Source organism: Tamandua tetradactyla, chromosome 16, assembly GCF_023851605.1.
Source record: "Tamandua tetradactyla isolate mTamTet1 chromosome 16, mTamTet1.pri, whole genome shotgun sequence".
NCBI lineage: Eukaryota > Metazoa > Chordata > Mammalia > Pilosa > Myrmecophagidae > Tamandua > Tamandua tetradactyla.
Genome location: NC_135342.1, coordinates 71,961,579 through 71,982,268, shown reverse-complemented (window position 1 = coordinate 71,982,268; position 20,690 = coordinate 71,961,579). Strand labels below are relative to the sequence as shown.

General features: G+C 38.8%; 1 long non-coding RNA gene across 4 annotated transcripts in view; it reads left to right on the top strand.

Moving 5' to 3' along the window:
- The first annotated feature begins 9,066 nt into the window (after positions 1 to 9,066).
- The window catches only part of LOC143659778 (uncharacterized), a 93,750-nt gene continuing 82,126 nt past the window's right edge, over positions 9,067 to 20,690 (top strand). For all 4 annotated transcript variants that reach the window (XR_013163721.1, XR_013163718.1, XR_013163719.1 and 1 more), the window contains exons 1-2: positions 9,067 to 9,164; positions 9,737 to 9,794. This is a non-coding gene — a long non-coding RNA (uncharacterized LOC143659778). The remainder of the gene's footprint in view (positions 9,165 to 9,736; positions 9,795 to 20,690) is intronic.

Below are 20,690 nucleotides of genomic sequence, written 5' to 3'. Positions count from 1 at the left end.
TTTTTTCTGTAAAATCTAAAGCCCTTACGGAATAAAAATATGGCCTTTAGGGAAGGGTTTTAAAAGGTAAAGTCCTTTGAGAATTGTTGTGGCCATTTTAATCTAAAATAGGAAACAGTAAAATAAATAAAACAGATAGTCTCATATTTATCTCCTTTGCTAAACCATAACATGAAAAATATGATGTGAATAGAATATTCACTCTTGGTCAGCATCCATTTAATTTTTATTAGTAGCTAAATTATGTGACCCTATGTCTTAAAATTGGTAAAGATGGAGGGAGAGAACACTCCATGTGGGAAGATATTATTTTGAGGTGATCCTTCAGCACAGCATTAGGTAGGGGGTTCAGTTTTGCTCTTTGCCTGTCTGTTGAGGCAGGAATCCCCCTGAGTGGAACAGTGGGAAGAGCCCATCACATCATTCAGCTCTTTGCACCCACACCTCAGGGGACTTGGGGAGTTCCCTGTCCTTCTCTATCCTAGGGGAAGCCTAAGGATGCCCACATCTTAATAGCCCATTGGGTCTCTTTGCTTTCCTCTGCCCCTCTCCCAGCCTTTCCCTTCTTAGGTCTGAGCTGTCAGTTTCTGGCTTCTCTCCAGGCTTTACCTGTGTGAACCTGGAAGGGGTTTCTGGCATTAATGAAGATACCCATCCTCAGAAAAGCATGCCTTGATGACGTCCCACTCTGAAATTAACTCTCTTTTCAGTGGTTGCCTCATGTATTTTGGAGCACTCTGGCTTGGTGCACAAATATTCATGATTGTTAGGTCTTCTCGTTCCTTTTATCATACACAGTGTTCTTCTTTGTCTCTTTTAATTGTTTTACATTTGAAATGTAATTTGTTGGATATTACTGTTTTCTGATTGTTGTTTGCATGAAATATCTTTTCCAAACCTTTCACTTTCAACCTCTGTTTATCCTTGGGTCTAAAATGTGTCTTCTGTAGACAGCATATAGATGTGTCCTGTTTTTTTAATCCATTCTGCCAGTCCATGTCTTTTGATCCCTGGGGAGTTTAGCCCATTAACATTTATTGTTATTACTGTGGTAGGGCAGTACTTTCTACCATTTTGCCTTTTGGATTTTATATGTCATATCTAATTTTTCTTCTTTTTACCTTTACTGATAATCTTCATTTCTGCACTCTTCTCCAAACCTCTCTCTCCTATCTTTTCCTATCTCTCTCTAGTGTTCCCCTTTAGTGTTTCTTGCAGAGCTGGTTTCTTAGCCACAAATTCTCTCAGTGGTTTTTTGTCTGAAAATGTTTTAATTTCCCCTCATTTTTGAAGGACAGTTTTGCTGGATATAGAATTCTTGGTTGGCAATTTTTCTCTTTTAGTATCTTAAATGTATCATACCACTGTCTTCTTGTCTCCATGGTTTCTGCTGAGAAATCTACACAGAGTCTTATTGGACTTCCCTTGTATGTGATTGTTTTCTCTTGCTGCTTTCAAAATTCTCTCTTTCTCTTTGACATCTGACATTTTGATTAGTAAGTGTTTTGGAGTACCTCTGTTTGGATCTATTCTATTTGAGGTATGCTGCACTTCTTGGATCTGTAATTTTAAGTCTTTCATAAGAGTTGGAAAATTTTCAGTGATAATTTTCTCCGTTAGTTTTTTTTTTTTTAGTTCATTTCCCTTCTCTTCCCTTTCTGTGACACCCACAACATGTATATTCATGGGCTTCATGTTGTCACAGAATTCCCTGAGTACCTGCTCATATTTTTTCATTTTTTCCCTATATTTTCTTTTGCTTATTGGATTTCAGATGTCCCATCCTCCAGTTTACTAATTCTATCTTCTGCCTCTTGAAATGTAGCATTGTAGGTTTCCATTGTTTTTTTTTTTCATCTCTTCTACTGTGCCTTTCATTCCCATAAGTTCTGTGATTTGTTTTTTCAGACTTTCAATTTCTTCTTTTTGTTCATCCCTTGCCTCCTTTATACCCTCCTTCAATTCATTCATTTCATTTTTGACGAGGTTTTCCATGCCTGTTTGAACATCTTGAATTAATTGTTTCAACTCCTGTATCTCATTTGAATTGTTGGTTTGTTCCTTTGGGCCATATCTTCAATTTTCTTAGTATGATTCATTATTTTTTGCTAGCATCTAGACACTTAATTTCCTTAATTAATTTATTCTGGAGATTGTTTTCACTTTTTTTAATGTAGGATTTTCTTGCTAGATGACTGTGTTGTCTATCTGTTCTTTGACATTCAGTTCAGCTTATTCTAGACCTCTAACTTAGCTTTTGTTTAACAAATCAGAAATTTTCAGTTCTTGCTTTCTTGTTTCTTGCCCTACCAATATGGTGTCTTTTTTACCCCCTTAGGAGGGTCTACTTAGGTGCTGTAGACCCCAGTCAGATTTTCCCAGACCAAACTTGCCTCCTTTCAGGAGGAAAGAGTCACCTGCATCAGTTTTCCCTGAGAGTGAGACCTAGGAGGTTGAAAGACTTTCCTATGAAGCCTCTAGACTGTGTTTTTCCTATCCTGCCCAATATGTGGTGCTTGTCTGCCTACAGGCCCCACTAGCATAAAGTGATACAGTACCTTTAAGTTCAGCAGACTCTTCCTGCTGGAGGCCTGGTCAAAACAGAGGAGAGATTGTAGGCTGGCTTTAATTGCTTCAGTTTTCCAGATCCTGGGACCTGAATTCCTTGAGGAAAGGATTCCACCTGAGCTGGTTCCCACCCCTCTTATGGGAAGGCACAGCCTCCAGACAAGCTCTTAGACAAGCTTAATTCCACCTCTTCCTGGGGCAGTTGGAGCTTGAGTAGCCTTGCAGTTGTATCCAAAGAGCAGTCAAGCTATAGAAACACAGCTATAAAAAAGAAAAGAAAAAAGTCCTTTCAGAGCAGGACCCCCGTTCCTCGAGTTTGCCAATCAAGAACTTAAGTTGGTACGTTGCTCTGTGTATCTCCATGTCCTTTGTGCCCCCTTCTTTCCTTAGGGGCCCAGACCCTTTCAAGTATTTTGTGCTGTCTGATAAAAAAAAACCTTGTTTGTTTTTTTTTCCCCCATCAGCCATGCCCCCTCTGAGCAGGGGCAAAAACCAGCAACCTCAGCTTTTATTCAAGGTTCAGCTGAGCTGGGGGCCTATTTTTAGTAGTCAGAATGTGTTAATTAATTCCCCAAGTGGGGCTTGGTTGAACTCAGCCCCTGCTGCTAGTCAAGTCTCTTTCCTATCCCCTCTGGGAAGCAGCTTGTGGGGGAGGGGCACCGGCTGTGGTGGCTTGGGGGACTCATGGTTCTGGGTGGGCTTGCAGCTGATCCAGCTCGTCCAGGCTGGTGTATGCTGTGTGTCCAGTCACTGATGTGGCCCCAGCAGTTGTCCTGTACTGTACCTGACTATTTACTAGCTGCTCTGCAGGATGAACTAAATCCCACACCTCATTAAGCTGCCATCTTGGACCCCCCCCCCCCCATTATACGCTTTTAAGTCAGGAAGTGTGAGGCCTCCTACTTCATTTTTCTTTTTCAGATATTTTTTTGGCTGTTTGAGGCCTCTTTCTTCCAAATAAATTTGTTGATTGGCTTTTCCATTTCTGAAAAGTAAGCTGTTGGAATTTTGATTGGTAATACATTGAATATGTGGATCAGTTTGGGTAGAATTAACATCTTCATGACATTTAGCCTTCCAATCCGTGAGCACGAAGTCTTTCCATTTATTTCGTTTAGCAGTGTTTTATAGTTCTCTGCATACTGGTCCTTTACATCCTTAGTTAAGTTTATTCCTAGATATTTCATTCTTTTAGTTTCTATTATAAATGGAATGTTTTTCTTGATTATATCCTTGGATAGCTCATTACTAGTGCATAGAAGCACCAATGATTTTTTTGTGTTGATCTTGTTTCCTACCACTTTGGTGGACTCATTTACTAGCTGAAGGTCCTTTGTCATGTTTTTTTTTTTTTTTCTTTCAGGATTTTCTAAATAGAGTATCATGTTGTCTGCAAATAGTGAAAGTTTTACTACTTCCTTTCTAATTTGGATGCCTTTTATTTTTCTTTCTTAGATAATTGCTCTAGCTAGAGCTTCTAGCACAGTGTTGAATAACAGTTGTGAAGTGGGCATCCTTGTCTTGTTCCTGGTTTTAGAGGGAAGATTTCAGTCTCTCACCTAAGTAGTTAGCTGTGGGTTTTTCATATATACCCTTTATCATATTGAGGGAGTTTCCTTCAATTCCTACCTGTAAAAATGTTTTTTTATGAGGAAGTGAGGCTGAATTTTGTCAGATGACTTTCTCCATCAGTTGAGAGATCATGTGTTTTTTCCCTTTTGATTTTTTAATATGGTGTATTATATTAGTTGATTTTCTTGTGTTTGACTACCCTTATATGCCTGGAATATGACTCACTTGGTCAGGTTTATAATTTTTTTTAATGTGCTATTGGATTCGATTTGCAAGCATTTTGTTTAGGATTTTTGTACCTTTATTCATTAGAGATACTGATCTGTAGTTTTCTCTTCTTGTAGTAACTTTAGCAGGCCTTGGAATTAGGGTGATATTAGCTTCATAAAATGATTTAGGTAATGTTCCCTCTTCTTCAATTTTTTGGAAGAGTTTGAGAAGGATTGGTATTAATTCTTCCTGGAGTGCTTTGTAAAATTCATCTATGAAGCCATCAGGCTTGGGCTTTTCTTCGTGGGAAGGTTTTTGGATGACTGACTCAATATCTTTACTTGTGATTGGTTTGTTGAAGTGTTCTGTTTCTTCTAGAGTCAGTGTAAGTTTTTTTGTGCATTTCTACAAAGTTGTCCATTTCATCTAAGTTATCTACTTTGTTGGCATACAGTTGTTCATAGTATCCCCTTATGATCTTTCTTATTTCTTCAGGGTCCATGGTAATTACCTCCCTCTCACTTCTAATTTCATATATTTGCCTCTTCTCTCTTCTTGTCTTTCTCAGTCTAACTAAGGATTTGTTGGTTTTATTGATCTTCTCAAAGAACTAACTTAAGGTTTTACTGGTTCTCTCTGTTGTTATTTTGTTCTCCATTTCATTTATTTCCACTCTAATCTTTGTTATTTCCTTCCCTCTGCTTGCTTTGGGTTAGTTTGCTGTTCTTTCTTTAGTTTCTCCAGTGGTCCCATTAGGTTATTTTTCTTAGTTATTTTTCTTCCTTTTTAATGTGTTGTTTAATCGCCATGTATTTGTGAAATTTCCAATTCCAGTGGAAATTGAACTCCAGCTTCATTTCATTATGATCAGAGGAAATGCTATGTATAATTTCAATCTTTTAAAATATATTAAGAACTATTTTGTGTCTCATCATATGGCTTATCCTAGACAATGTTCCATGAGCACTTGAGAAGAGTGTATATATTGCTGTTTTGTGGTACAATTTTCTGTATATGTCTATTAGGTCAAATTCATTTTTAATATTATTTAGGTTCTCTGTTTCCTTAGTGACCCTCTGTTTAGATGTTCTGTCTATTGAAGAGAGTGGCATGTTGACGTTTCCTGCTATTATTCTAGAGAAATCTATTGCTTCTTTTCAGTTTTTCCAGTGTTTGCCTCATGTACTTTGGGGCACCTTGATTAGGTACATGGGTATTTATGATTATTATTTCTTTTTGGCAAATTGCCCATTTTATTAATATATGGTGTTCTTCTTAATCTCTTCTAACATTTATGCATTTAAAATCTATTTTGTCTGATATTAGTATAGCTACCCCAACTATTTTTTGGTTACTATTTGCATGGAATATTTTTTCAATCCTTTCACTTTCAGTCTATTTGTATTTTTGGGTCAAAAATGAGTCTCTTGTAAACAGCATATAAATGGATCATTTTTCTTTTTTATCAATTTTACCAATCTTTGACTTTTGATTGGGAAGTTTAATCCATTAACATTCAATGTTATTACTGTAAGGCAGTACTCAGTTCAACAATCTTATCTTCTGTCTTTTATTTGTCAGATCAATTTTTTTCTCTCTTTTTTGTACTCTTAGATACTCTTATTAATAATCATCATTTCTAGACTGTTCTCCAAAGCCCCTCTCTCCTATCTTTTTTTGTTTGTTTGTTTTTGTTTTAGTCAGCAGAACTCCCTTTATAGTTCCTTTAGGGCAGTTCTCTTGTTAACAAACTCTCTCAGCTTCTTTTCATTTGTGGGTATTTTGAACTCCCCCTCATTTTTGAAAGGCAGCTTTGCTAAATTGAGAATTCTCAGCTGGCAATTTTTCTCTTTCAGTATCTTAAATATATCATACCACTGCCTTTTTTTCCTGATCAAAGGAGCTTTATTGGGAGGCTATGCATAGGTGGGCTGAAGCCTAAGATGGCAACAGCCCTGAGCAGGGGAAGGGCATACCACTGCCTTCCTGCCTCCATGGCATCTGATGAGAAATCAGCACTTAGTATCATTTGGCTCCCCTTGTATATGAAGAAGCACTTTTCTTTTTGCTTTCAGAATTCTTTCCTTATCTTTGGCATTTGACAGCTGATTAGTATTTGTTTTGGAGTGTATTTCTGAGGATTTATTCTGGTTGGAGAATGTTGAGCTTCTTGGTTTTGCATATTTATGTGTTTGGTAAAGATTGGGAAAATTTCAGCCATTATTTCCTTGAATATTTTTCCTGGTCTTTTTCCCTTTTTTTCTGCTCACAGAACACCCATGATGCATATGTTGGAGCACTTTGTGTTGTCAGTTATTTCCCTAAGATGCTGATCAATTTTTTTCCCTTTTTCTCTATTTGTTCCTTTGTCTGTTTGAATTTGGTGCAACCAAATTTGGGGAAGACAGCATGCTGGATGTACCCTCACAAAGGTTTGTGATGGTGCATATGTACCAACACCAGAAGGTCTGGAAAACCTGAGGCAATACAGAATCACCCATGATTGGCTGTTCCAGCATTTCTGAGGGGCTATGTGCCTAACCCTGGGTAGGGCTCCTTGGTCCTAGTGGTATTGAGTATGCAGAAGTAGAGTGGTCCCATTCAAGGGCACATAGTTGAGGGTGAGGGGCTGTGGTGGATAGGGGTGCTCACCTGCAATAAGAAGTCCTCAGCTCAGAACCAAAGACAAGTCTAGATACAGGTGTGTAGACATGTTTGGTATTTGTGTCCTCCTCAGAAAGCTTAAATATCCATGGCAGGAAGGAATGAGGGAGTAGGATATTTGGATTTCACAGAAGCTGTTCAACTCTGGACATTATCCACCTCAAACAGCGAGAGCAGGTTGGAGAGATTTGGGATTTGTTTTTAGTAAGGAAGGTGGATGGCAAAGAAAGAGATACAGATTTACCTGAGTAATGTTGATTCTGAAACACTTCCTCTTGGTGTTTATGGTCTGGCCCAGTATATCAGCTATTATGACGTAGAGGAGGAAGAAATGAGTCAGTGTTCCCATGGGGGACATGGATTTAAGTTACTCCAAACCACAGTGTTCATATAATCAGAGCTGCTCTGGGGAGATTTCTTTTAATGACCAGAGACCTGAGTGCGAGAGTTGAGTTCCTCCAGCCTCTGTGGTCTTGTGGGTGAGATGTACCTAGTCTATGACTCACGTCTAAAATGACTTACACCCATAAGGCTGAACTGATGAGAGCATCTGCAGAACACTGATATTTTGTGTTCTGCAGATGCAGAACCAAGGAAGACTCATTGTCATTTGCTTTTCTGCTTAAATTCTGACGTGTATTCATGAGGGAGGTATTTTGATTATTAAGTGTACTAGTTGCTTTGTTATTCTTTTATTGTCTGCATTTCTTTTCATCCTTAGGGCATTAGGGCATATCAGTCAGGCTGCTATGTTCTGATTATTGAGCCAACTAGTCATATAGAATAGTTCTTTCATATTGGTCGCACAAAAGAGCCACTAATTCCACACGCTTTTGCACACTTTAGTTTTATTATTTTTTACATTATTTAGTGTTTGTATACAATCATGTTTGCATTAATAATTTTTTAAAAAAGTCACTTCCACTCCCAAATGTATCAAGCAGGATTTACTCAGTGACCCAGGACCACCCCCCATAGCGTTTCATTTATTATTATGGTTTATCCTGCTGTTGGTCTTTTAACCATCTTTTTGGTTAAGATAGTCTTTTAAACATCGCTCTATGTAAACATACCCACAAACCACCCTATCTTTGGGAGAACTTAAGCACACTATACTGTGCACACATTTCCTAATGCTACTTTTTGTAATTTACAACCTATCCTACAAAGAAACCCTAGTGGTAAATATACCTCAATCTTTATGAAGTTCTACAATATTCTGTGGTTTTTAGTTTATACACCCAGTTCCTAATTATCAGTCCCTAAACACTTTTTTGACACATTCTCTTACAAATAATACTGCCGAGAGTATTCTTGTGAATACATCATTTTATTTATGAAAATGTATCTTTAAAAGTGATTCCTAGAAAGAGGATTGGGCTAAGGACCAATTGGACATTTTTTCCATTGACTTGTCTATACTTATCTTGTGCTTTGTTTTTATATATAGGTGATATTCTCTGTCTTTATTTTTTTAGATACTACATTAAACATATAGCCTCTTCATGGTATGATTGCACATATTTTCCTGAATTTGTTATACAAAATTTTAATTGACTTCACTATTTAAAAAGTTGTCTAAATATAACAGGTGATGAGAGATTAACAATGTTTTGACTTACTACTTCTGGAATTTGAATCATAATAATGTGATTAGAGGGATTTGTCCATGTCTTGTAATAGCATTTTTATAAATTCACCTTTTATATTTAGATTTCTGACTTATTAATATTCATCTTGGTGTCACCCAGTGATACAGACACATTTTTTCTTTTTCCTTTTGGACATCCAACTGACTTGATACCACCTGTCACAAAGGTATCTTTTTCACATTTAATTGATATATCAAATTTATCATAGAGTAAATTTACACATGCATTTGGGTCTCTACGATGATTTTCTATTTTCTTCAAAGATGAGTCTTTGAGTCCACTGCTGCCTGTAATCACACTGCCAAGCCTTTATATATGTCCTAAATGACATATATAAGTTCCTTCTTTGATCTTCATTTGAAGGTTTTTCTCCAGCTCATTTTGTGTGCTGGTTATTTCAGGTGTGCTTCTGTCTTGGTTTCCCTGCTGCTGAAACCAGCATCATGCAATGGGTTGACTGAACTGTCTGGGTGAAAACATAGATTGCTCAAGTCCCAGGTATACCAAAGCTCCCTTATGAGAGAATGTTCCAAGAGCGCATTTCGCAGAAGCTGGCCAAGTGCCAATCCTGCCCACAGGTCTTTCTTGGTAATATGCAGTGAATGGTAGCTTGATCCATGTGAAGTAACATTTCCCTGTCCCTTAAGCTATATGAAAATATGGTTAAAAGGAGCATATGATTGTGCTGTAAATTGAATGAATGAACCATCAATAAATAGATAGAATGGGGCAGAAGGGACTAATATCCTTCAATACATAGGTACCCCCTCCTCATGAGATGGAACTTACTCATTTCCCCTTCACTGTGGGCTAATATTAGCGACTTGCTTGCAAAGATTAGAGTATGAAGGTAAACAATAGTGACTTCACAGTGGAGAAATCTGGAAGACTCCACTTTAACCCAGGGATGCCATTTATCTATAAAATGATGCCATGAGAAGGGTATTTCCCCTCTCTGGTGTCCTTTCCCCAAAGGCATAGCCTCTTCTAATCATGAATGTAGAGTGGGTAATTTCAAATTGAAAGTCATTCTACAGAATGCCGACCAGTTCTCTTTAACATTGCCTTAGTCTTGCAGAACAACTAAAATAGAGGAGGTGTCCCAACCAGAGGAGACTGAAGAGAGGGGTGAGTAATCGCTGCAGTATTCTGGATTGGATTCTGGTTAGAGGGAGGGTGCTAAGGGCAATGTGATAAATCTGGATTCATCTGTGGTTTTGCCAATACTATGGTAACTGTGTTACTTTTTTAGTTTCCACACATGTACCATCATAATATATGTTTTGTTTTATTTTGTTTTGCTTTTTGTGTTTACAGAAATTTATTTAAATATTTTAAGTCTTACATGCAGAGTATCTATCCAGTATATAAGTTTTCATATGTGGGCCTAGATGAATGGCATAAAGGGATTCAGATTTTACTACCTTGGCCACTTCCCTATTAGTCTAAAGTTATTCAAAATAAAAAATTTAATAAGGAGGAAAGGCCATGTTTGTTGGAAGGACTCTGAAATAACTTTGTTAAAAATTATATTTAAATAAAAATTGTAATCAGTACTCCAAATATTCACTACATAGATCTTGTTTTTACCATAGAGCTGTCATCTTGTAAAATTCCAACTGATGTCTTCATATGTCAGTTTGGAAGCTACCAGAATGCATGATATCCCAGAACTGAAATGGCTTTTACACAGGGAAAATTCAATAAATTGCAAATTTACAGTTCTAAGGCAATGAAAACACCCAAATCAGGGCGCCAACAAGAGATTACCTTAACTGAAGGAAAGTCCATGGGTTGGGACTACCTTTGTCAGCTGGGTGGTCACGTGGCTGGCATCTGCTTCTCCAGGTTCGGGTTTGCTTAACATTTCCTGGCAACATCTGCTGGGCTCCAAGATCTCCAAACGTCGGAGTTTCTGTTCTCACATGTCCGCATCTGTGTCAGCTCTGTTTCTGTCAGCTCTGAGGATTCTGTTGTTTCTCTAGGCTCTGTCGTTTCTATTGGCTCTCTCTGTCATTCCTGTCAGCTTTGTGGTTTCTATAGGCTCTCCAAAGTGGTTACTCTATTAAGGGACTCCAGTGAACTAATCAAGACTCACCTGGAGTGGGTGGAGTCACATTTCCATCTAATCAAAAGTTAATAACCACAATTGGGCATGTCCCATCTCCATGGAAAGAATCTAATCAAAAGATTCCAACTTACTACACTGAATCAGGATTAAAAGAAATGGCTGCTCCCACAAGATTGGATCAGGATTAAAACATGGCTTTCTGGGGTATATACATTCAAATCGGTGCATCATCTTATCTTCTCATAGTGTTTATGGTGTTTTATTTTATTTTTAGACCCCTGCTTTACTTGAAGGTAGTCAAATTTATCATTTTCTTTCCTATTTTTTTGTGCCTTTGTTTCTTAAGTCCTAAAATATTTTCCCGTATGCTCTATAGAAATTTAAAAGTTTTGCCTTTTACTCTCAGGTCTTTAATATTTCTGGAAATGATTTTCTTTATTTCCAAAGACATCTTGCTGATGTCTCCTCCGTGCCCTAATAGAAGTGGACCTTGGTTCAGCCAGTCATTTAGAGAGGGTTCAGGGCATCTCAGCTAGAGTCCACCCCAAGTCCCTTGGATGTATCCCTGCTTCTGCCCCAATGGCTGTTGCTTAGGAAGAGTAAGAAGATTAAAGTAACTTTGGAACGAGAAGCTCAGTGTCAGGCATACAGCTGCTGGGTAAGTGAGAGATTGCAAGGGGACTGACGAGTGAGAGGCATAAAGGAATTTGTCACATGGTGAGATTTGTAAGCCAGGGATTTATTTTTGTGAACGTTATGAATACACACAGTTCTCACAGAAAGTAAACAAATCCTAAGTGTACAACTCAGTGAATGCTTACAAAACGAACCCAGTTATGTTAACATTTCCCAAATGAGAAGCAGAATATTAGAACCCTACGGCAGAAACCTAGGTGTCTTGGTTGACAGCATTGTTAGATCAGTAGAAGTGGTTGGCTTATTTTGGTATGTCAGGATGTCTCTCCACTCACAGTGACCTGTCTCTGAGGGTGCACACATGAAGAATGAGGAGAGGTCCGCTTCCCATACATGGTACCTGCAGTCTCTTTGCTTCCACACACACTCACTGGGATCAGGTTGAGGACAGGGCCGCCAGCAGAGGAGACAGGGCACAACCTATAGTTGGAGAGTGAAAAAAGGGCTTATTGTTCTACACGCCTACTCCTGTCAACTGACCCTGCCTTTAGAGATCCCAGGTTAATGTCTTGAGATGCCACCCAAGAGGGGACAGGGTTAGAAACAGGAAAGTGAGAAATAATAAGGGAAAAGAGCTGGATAAAAAGAAATGGGAGAGGGGGCATGGGTCAGTTCCAGGGTTGCAGAAAAAGAAACTGAGGAGGCCACTGACCTCACAGTCACATCCTGCTTTGTAGGTTGACTCAAAACCTAATCTCTGTTCTCTGGTGAGCTGGTACCAGAAATACACCAGATGGCATTTTGTGAATTGCAGCTTTTTCCCCCTCACATAGCCTGTAAGGATCAGAGAGCAGGCCTTGAAGGCAGCACAGAGTGCTGGATGTCCCCTGACAAGAGCATGCCATGGCTGCTAGATATCCGTACCAGAGGGTCTGGAAATCCCAGGATGGCACAGAACCACCCACAATTGGCTGGTGCAGCATTTATGAGGGACAATGAACTCAGTCAAGGGTAGGCCCCTAGGTCCTAGTGGTGTTGAGATGCAGAAGTAGAGTGGTCCTTTCAGGGGCATGTAGTTGAGGGTGGGGTACCCTGTGTGGATTAGAGTACTCACCTGCAATGAGTAATTGTGATTGTTGAGAAGTCCTCAGCTCATAACCACAGGCACGCCTAGAGAGAGGTGTGTAGATATGTGTAGTATCTGTCCCATTCTCAGGATGCTTGAGTATCTGTGACAGAAGGGATGGGGGGCTAGGGCTTTCAGTGTACCCAGAAGCTGTTCAATTCAAGAGATAATCCGACTCACACAGCAAGAGCAGTCTAGAGAGGCTTGAAATTAGTTTAGGTGGGAAGGTAGATGGGAAAGAAAGAGCTATTAGGCTTACCCGAGTAACGTTGATTCTGAGGACCCTTTTAGTGATGGTGTGTTTTGCCACGTGCAATATATCAGCTACTATAACTGAGAGGAAGAAGAAATGGGTCAGTGTCTGCTTGGGGGTTATGGATTTAAGATTCTCCACTATAAATCACCAGAGCTCCCACACTTCTGCATTTTCTGAACCTGGGAAGGCCTCCCCTGTGGTAGGGACTTCTCAGTATAACCTGAGACTCACCGAAGTCAGACATGCAGTACATCGTCTGGGGATGCAGTATTTTACACTCACAAGCATGACAAGGTGTTGATAGAATCAGGAGCAAAGGAAAGACCAGTAGGAATGAAGGATCCATGGTGGGCCCTGGAGGAAATAGAATGTAAATTGAGGCATGAGCCTTCTCCAGAGCAGCCCTTCCCACCGATTTCAGACACATTTGGACAGGATTTGGAGGATCCTCTACCTCTTTTAATGATCAGAGACCTGAGTGCAAGAGTCGAGATTGTCCGCTCCTGTTGTGTTGTTGGTGAGATGTACCTTGTCTGTGCTTCACGTCTAAAATTCCTAACTCTGTGAGCCTCAACTAATGAGAGCATCTGCAGAACCCCCAACACCATGGAAGATAGATTATCATTTGCATTTCTATTTTAACCCTGGGGCATATCCGTGAGGGAGGTACAATCTGATTGCTAGGTGTACTAGTTGCTTGGAATCCTTTCTTATCTGCATTTCCTTTTCATCCTTAGAGCATATCAGTCATGGTGTTATGGTCTGATTATTGAGCCAACTAGCCGCATAGAATAGTTGATTTCTATTGGTCATACAAAAACCACCAATGTCACATGCTCTTGGACTCTTTGTTTCATTATTTTTTCCATTAGTTAGTGTTTTTATAGAATTTACATTTACATTAGGCTTTTTTCTTTTTTTAAAAATTTTAAAAATACTCTTCAACAAGTACTTACAGGATAGGTCCCAGAGGTTGTCACTGGCTACCATACTATCATCTTAGATTTTTACTTCTAGCTGCTTCAGAATATTGGAAGCTGGAAGGATTAAATATTTTTTTCTTCTTTCTGAAACATACATACAAAAAAGCAAGATATTTCAGTTTTGTAGTAGCACAATGTTTGATCATATATAAACACCATTGTTCGTCAATCTACTTCTCAGTCAGTGCATCCTTTACCTACCTTCTGCATGGTCATAAAAGTAGAGTCATAGAGTATCTGTCCTTTTGTGTCTGGGTTATTTCACTCAGCATTATGTCCTCAAGGCTCATTCATCTTGTCATGTGCTTCAGGACATCATTTCGTCTTACTGTTGCATAGCATTCCATTGTATTTATATAATCCACTCATCTGTTCATGGGCATTTGGATTGTTTCCATCTTTTGGCAATCATGAATAATGCTGCTATGAACATTGGTGTGCAAATGTCTGTTTGTGTCAGTACTTTCAGCTTTTCAGGGTATATACTGAGTAGTGTTATTGCCAGGTCATGGGTTAACTTGATATTTCATTTCCTAAGGAACTGTCAAACAGTCTTGCATATTGGCTGCATCATTATACATTCCTACCAGCAGTGCCTAAGTGTCCCAATTTTTCCACATCCTCTCCAATATTTGTAATTTCTTGTTTGTTTAATCGCAGCTAGTCTTACAGGTGTGAGATACTATGTCATTGTAGCCTTGAACTGCATTTCCCTTATAGCTAATGAGCATCTCTTCACGTGCTTTTGAGCCATCTGTATTTGCTCTTCAGAAAAATGCCTATTCATATCTTTAGCCCATTTTATAATTGGGTTGTTCTTTTGTTGTTGAGTTGTATGATTTCTTTATGTATATAGGATATCAAACCTTCGTCCAATGAGTGATTTCCGAATATTTTCTCCTATTGAGTTGGCTGCTTCTTCCCCTTTTTGAGAAAGTCTTTTGAGGTACAAAAGCATTTGATTTTGAGGAGTCCCTATTTACCTATTTTTTTCTTTTGTTGCTTGGGCTTTGGGTGTAAAGTTTAAGAAGCTACTTCCTATTACTAGGTCTTGATGATGTTTCCTTACATTTTCCTCTTAGAAGCTTTATGGTACTAGTTCTTATATTTAGGTGTTTGATCCACTTTGAATTAATTTTTGTATAGAGTGTGAGGTAAGGGTCCTCTTTCATTCTTTTGGCTATTGATATCATATTCTCCCATGACCATTTATTGAAAAGACTATTTTGTCCCAGTTCAGTGTTTTTGGAGGCCTTGTCAAAAATCAACTGACCATATATTTAGTGGTGTATTTCTGTACTCTCAGTTTGATTCCATTGGTCAATACTTCTATCTTTGCGCCAGTATCATGCTGTTTTGACCACTGTGACTTTATAAGTTTAAAATCGGGAAGTGTTAATCCTCTCACCACTTCATTCTTCTTTTTTAGGACTCTTCTTTTTTTAGGAATAGCTTTTAGCTATTCGGGGTCTCTTTCCATTCCAGATGAATTTTGTAACTAGCTTTTCCAAGTCTTCAGAGCCGGTTGTTGGAATTTTGATTGGTACTGCTTTGAGTCTATAGATCAATTTGGGTAGAATTGCCATTTTAACTATATTTAACCTACCTATCCATGAGCAGGGAATGCCTTTCCACCTATTTATATATTTGATTTCTTTTAGCAATGTTATATAATTTTCTGTGTACAAGTTCTTTACATCCCTAGTTAAGTTCATTCTTAGGTACTTGATTCTTTTAATTGCTATTTTGAATGGAATTGTTTCCTTAACTGACTCCTGAGTTAGGTCACTGCTTTTGTATAGAAACATTACTGATTTTTGCAGATTAATTTTATATCCCACCTACTTGCTGAGTTTGTTTATTAACTCAAGGAACTTTGTAGTAGATTTCTCAGAATTTTCCAAGTATAGTATCATGTCGTCTGCAAATAATGACAGTTTTGCTTCTTCCTTTCCAATTTGGATGTCTTTTATTTCTTTGTTCTGCCTGATTGTTCTAGCTAGAACTTTTAGTACAATATTGAATAACAGTGGTGACAGAGGGCATCCTTGTCTCATTTCCAATCTTAGGGGAAAATATTTCAGTCTTTCTCCATTGAGTATGATGCTGGCTATTGGTTTTTCATATATGCCCTTTATCAGATTGAGGAAGTTATTTTTGATTCCTATCTTTTGATGTGTTTTTATCAGAAAAGGATGTTGAATTTTGTTGAATGCTGTGCTGGTTTGAAAGGACGTATGTCCCCTAGAAAAGCCATGTTTTAATCTAGATCTCATTTTGTAAAGGTAGAATAATCCCTATTAAATACTGTATGTTTGAAACTGTAATCAGATCATCTCCCTGGAGATGTGGTTAAATCAAGAGTGATTTAGCAACTTATTAAATTCCCCTTTTTAAAGGCTATTCCATTTCTGGTATATTGCATTTCAGCAGTTAGTAAACTAGAACAGATTTTGGTACTAGAGAGTGGGGTGCTGCTGCGGTTTGCAAAAGCAAACATGTTGAAATGGCTTTTTAAATGAATAAGGGGAAGAATTTGGAGGAGTTGTGAGGAGCTTGATAGAGAAGGCCTAGAATGCTTTGAAGAGATTGTTGGTAGAAATGTGGACTCTAAAGATGCTTTTGATAAAGCCTTAGACAGAAATGAAGCACGTACTATTATAGACTGGAAGGAAGGTAAGCCTTGTTTTAAAATTGAAGACAATCTGGCAAAGTTGACTAGTGGCTTTGGCTGGAAGGCTGATTTTAAGAGCCATGAACTTGGATATTTAACCAAAGTGATCTCCAATTTAAATGTGGAAAGTGCAGCCTGGTTTCTCCTCACAGCTTATAGTAAAATGTAACAGGAAAGAGATAAGCTGAAAACTGAACTCTTGGATACAAAGAAACCAGAAATTGAAGTTCTGGAAAATTCTGGGCCTCCAGAAATGAAGACCCCAGAGAATAGTGCCCTGTGTGAGGATTTAACCAAATGTGGAACCAGCCAGCCATTTCAGAGAAAGCCAGGATTGGACATAGAGTTATCCAGGAAGGACTTATGGAAACTCCTTATGTCTGATGGGAATGATCCAAGGCTATTGCATAAAAAGCCAACGAGAGTGCTGTGGGACCTGTCTAAACAGAGCTGCTGCCAGTCTGGATTGGGGCATTAAGGGACACATTGGAGGAAAAATAACTTCAGAGGCAAAATCATGGAGGCTGTGGTCAAGAAGCTTCGGGCCAGGAGAGTGGACCTATCCAAGCCCGTGGAGAGGGTGAGTTTGCCCCAAAGGCAGAGGATGGGCCCTCTACCTCCTTGCAGTGGAAGAGTCATGCCATCTCAGGCCTTGGAGAAAGTAAAGCACATTCCTTGGGGTTTGGGGATAGCCTGGCTGCCACCACATGGAGGGGTTGAGCATGTGCTCCGGAGATGGCAGAGAGCCCAGGTGCGGCCCCAATGCTTGGAGTCAAGAGAAAGGTGGTCTCCCCAGTGTCCCCAAGGTTGTGTTCTGAGAGAGGCAGGTCTCTGTATAGGCCCTTGGAAATGGTGGGACTGCCGCTTTCAGAAGCCCTGAAGATAAATGACTCTCAGACTTTGAAATCTAATGATCTTTGCCCTGCAGCTTTTCAAAACTGCTTGGGTCCTGTGACCCCTGTGTTCCTTTCTCCCTATGGAAATGGATACATGTATCCCATGACTGTTCCTCCTTTGCATGTTGGCAGCAAATAACTTGTTTTGAGTTTTTATAGGTCCAGAGACAGAGGAAAATTTTGCCTTAGAACAGACTATGCCTGTAACTAACTTTGATAGGCGTTTGTATGTTTCTAACTTTGTATTTCATGTGTATTGCTACTGAAATGGTTTAAGGATTTCTGATATTGTTACAAAATTAATGTATTTTGTATATGGGGAAACATGTCTTTTTTAGGGTCCAGAGGGTGAAATGTGCTGGTTTGAAAGGATGTATGTCCCCTAGAAAAGCCATGTTTTAATCTAAATCCCATTTTGTAAAGGCAGAATAATCCCTATTCAATACTGTATATTTGAAACTCTAATCAGATCATCTCCCTGGAGATGTGAGTAAATCAATAGTGATTTAGCAACTTATTAAATCCCCCTTTTTAAAAGCCATTCCGTTTCTGGTATATTGCATTCCAGCAGCTAGCAAACTAGAACAAATGCTTTTTCAGCATCAATCAAGATGATTATGTGATTTTTTCCCTTTTGATTTGTAAATGTGCTATATTATGCTAATTGATTTTCTTGTGTTGAACCATTCTTGCATTCCTTGTATAAAGCCCACTTGATCATGGCATATAATTCTTTTATTGTGTTGATGGATTCAATTTGCTAGTATTTTGTTGAGAATTTTGGCATCCATATTCATTAGGGAGATTGGTCTGTAGTTTTCTTTTCTTATGGCATCTTTACCTGGTTTTGTTATTAAAGTGATTTTAACTTCATAAAATAAATTAGGTAGTGTTCCTTTTTCCTAATTAAGGAGATAATCCTTTAATTAGATTATCTCCATGGAGATGTGACTCACTCAAGTGTGGATATTAAACTTGATTAGGTGGAGATGTGTCTCCACAAATTCCAGGTGGGTCTTAATTAGTTTACTGGAATCCTATAAAAGAAGAAGTATTTTAGAGAAAGCTTCAGCTTGCTGCAGAACCACGAAGTAGACGGTGCCTTTTGAGAACAACAAGGGAGAAAGCCACGAGATTCTGAGAGAGCAGAGAATACAACAGAACCACAAAGCAGAGAGTCCACCAGCCAGCAACTTTTGGAGATCAAGAAGGAAAATGCCTCCCAGGGAGCTGGAGAAGAAGGTAGCAGATGATGCCATGTTCACCATGTGCCTTTCCAGATGAGAGAGTAACCCTGAATTTCATTGGCCTTCTTGAATCAAGGTATCTTTCCTTGGATGCCTTTAGACTGAGCATTTCTATAGACTTGCTTTAATTGGGATATTGCCATGGCCTAAAAACTGTTAACTTGAGACTTATTAAGTTCTCCTTTTTAAAAGCCATTCCATTTCTGGTATCTTACATTCTGGCAGCTAGCAAACTAGAACACTACTCCTGCTTCTTTTTGTTACAACTTGCATGGAACATCTTTTTCTATCCTCTCACTTTCAACCTATTTTATCCTTGTATATAAGATGAGTCTGTTATAAGCAGCATATGGTTGGATTCTATTTCTTAATCCATTCTGCCAATTTGTATCTTTTAATTGGTAAATTTAGCCCATTAACATTCAAAGTTATTACAGAAAAGGTGTTTCTTGAATCCACCATTTTATTTTTTGGATTTTATTAGTTAGATCTATATATTCTTTTCCCTCTTTCTCATTTTATCCTTTAAGTTACCCTTACTGGTACTCTTCAATTCTGTGCCCTCCTCCAAATCTCCCTCTCCTGTCTTTTTTTTTTTTTTTTTTTCAACTGACAGAACTCCCTTTAGTATTTCTTGTAGGGCTGGTCTCTTATTGACAAATTCTTTCAAGATTTGTTTGTCTGTAAACATTTTAATCTCCCTCCCTCAGTTTTTTTTTTCTTTCCCTCAGTTTTGAAGGACAATTTGGTTATACAGAATTCTTGGCTGAAAGTCTTTGTTTTTCAGGATCTTAAATATATCCGTAATACTGCCTTCTCACCTCCACAGTGCCAGTTGAGTAGTCCTAACTCAGTCTTATGTGGTTTCCATTGTATGTAGTAGATTGTTTTTCTCTTGATGCTTTCAGGATTTTCTGCTTCTCTTCAACATTTGACAGAATGATTAGTATGTGTCTTGGGCAAGGCCTAATTTGGATTTATTCTATTTGGAGTTTGTTGGGCTTCTTTGATATGTGTATTTATGTCCTTTATAAGGGTTGGAAAGTTTTCCCACGTTATATCCTCAACTAATCTTCCTAGCCCTTCACCCTTCTCCTCTCTTTCTGGGATGCTGATGATTCTTGTATTTGTGTGCTTTGTTTTGTCCATCATTTCCCTGAGATCCAATTCAATTTCTTTTCCATCTTTTTTACCATTTGCTGTTTGAGTGTTCGAAATCAGTTGTCCTGTCCTCTAGTTTGCTTATTCTTTCTTTTGCCTCTTCAAATCTGCTGTTGGGTGTCTCTAATATATTTTTGATTTGGTCTATAGCATCTTTAATCTCTGTGATATCTGTTATTTTTCTGTTTATTCTTTCAAATTCCTTTTTATGCTCTTCTTGTGTCTCCTTGACCTCCTTTCTGCCATTAGCCATCCCATTTATTTTATTTAGTAGAGTTATATGAACATCTTTGATTAGTTGTTCCAAAGTCTGTGTGTTTTAATTTGGTCATTAGGCAGGGCTATATCTGCCTGCATCTAGATATGCTTAGTAATCTTCTGTTGTCTTCACAGCATGTAAATATCTTGATTGGTTTACTTTGTAGGTTAATTTCCTTCAGAAGTCTAAAGCTTTGCATTTATGGGATGGATGTGGAGCAGGGTGCAGGGTGTGGGGCAGGGCACAACAGCATGGTGATGAGTTGCAATGCAGGTATAGGCACAGGTTGGGAATGCTATGCTTGTGTCTTTGAGCATGGGGTGCAGGTTGCAGGATTGTAGAGGTGCAGGGCAGGGGCCGTGGGTATGTGGTGCAGCTCATGCCAACCTTGGGGTGCAGGAGCAAGATGCGGCATAGTGACCACAGAAGTAGAGCATTCTTAGTTCCGGTCTCTCCATCTGTGCACTCCTGAGGGCTCCAGGCTTCTATTTGGAAAGGGACGTATTAGCTATTTGCACCTGCTAGATGGTCTCTGGTTCTCTGCATTTCAATTCTTCAGCTTTTGTAACCAGGGACTCTTTATGTGATGTAGAAGACCCTCACAGGTCACTTATACCCTAAAATCACAGTCTCAGTCCCTTTCCTGTCCCTCCTCTAGGTGTTCCTAGTCTGCCATGTTCCCAGAACCCTGGGTCCAGCCCTTTTGCAGTATTTC